The sequence below is a fragment of the Orycteropus afer genome, unplaced genomic scaffold, assembly GCF_000298275.1.
Source record: "Orycteropus afer afer isolate SDZICR_OR568_19922 unplaced genomic scaffold, OryAfe1.0 scaffold00135, whole genome shotgun sequence".
NCBI classification, from domain to species: Eukaryota; Metazoa; Chordata; class Mammalia; order Tubulidentata; family Orycteropodidae; genus Orycteropus; species Orycteropus afer.
The window spans coordinates 8,085,960-8,086,397 of record NW_006921722.1 but is presented as its reverse complement, the minus strand read 5'-3'; positions in this window follow the sequence as shown (position 1 = coordinate 8,086,397).

Below are 438 nucleotides of genomic sequence, written 5' to 3'. Positions count from 1 at the left end.
GGCCCAGTAACCTACATATTTAATTAATAAAGTAAAAAAAAAAAAAAAAAAAAGTAGCAGCCCTGGTGAGGCAACGCTAAGCACCCAACAACAAACTTATAAAGATCTTGCTTTAAAGTTAAGGTCATTTCTTCTGGTTTTCTCACTTGTTTAATGGATTGTGGCTACTCCTCTGTGAGACATGCTGTTGCTGTGTGCCGTCAAGTCAATTGCCAACGTCTAGTGATCCCATGTGACAGAGAAGAGCTGCCCCAGAGGGTCTTCTAGGCTGTGATAGTTAGGGAAGGTCCCAGGTTTTTCTCCCGCAGAGCCACTGGGTGGGCTCAAACGTTTGGGTTAGCAGCCGAGCACTTCACCGTTGTGCTACCAGGGCTCCTTTCCTATGGGACAAAGATAATGGTAAAAAAAAAGACAGAAGGACTGCAATGTGTCTGCTCA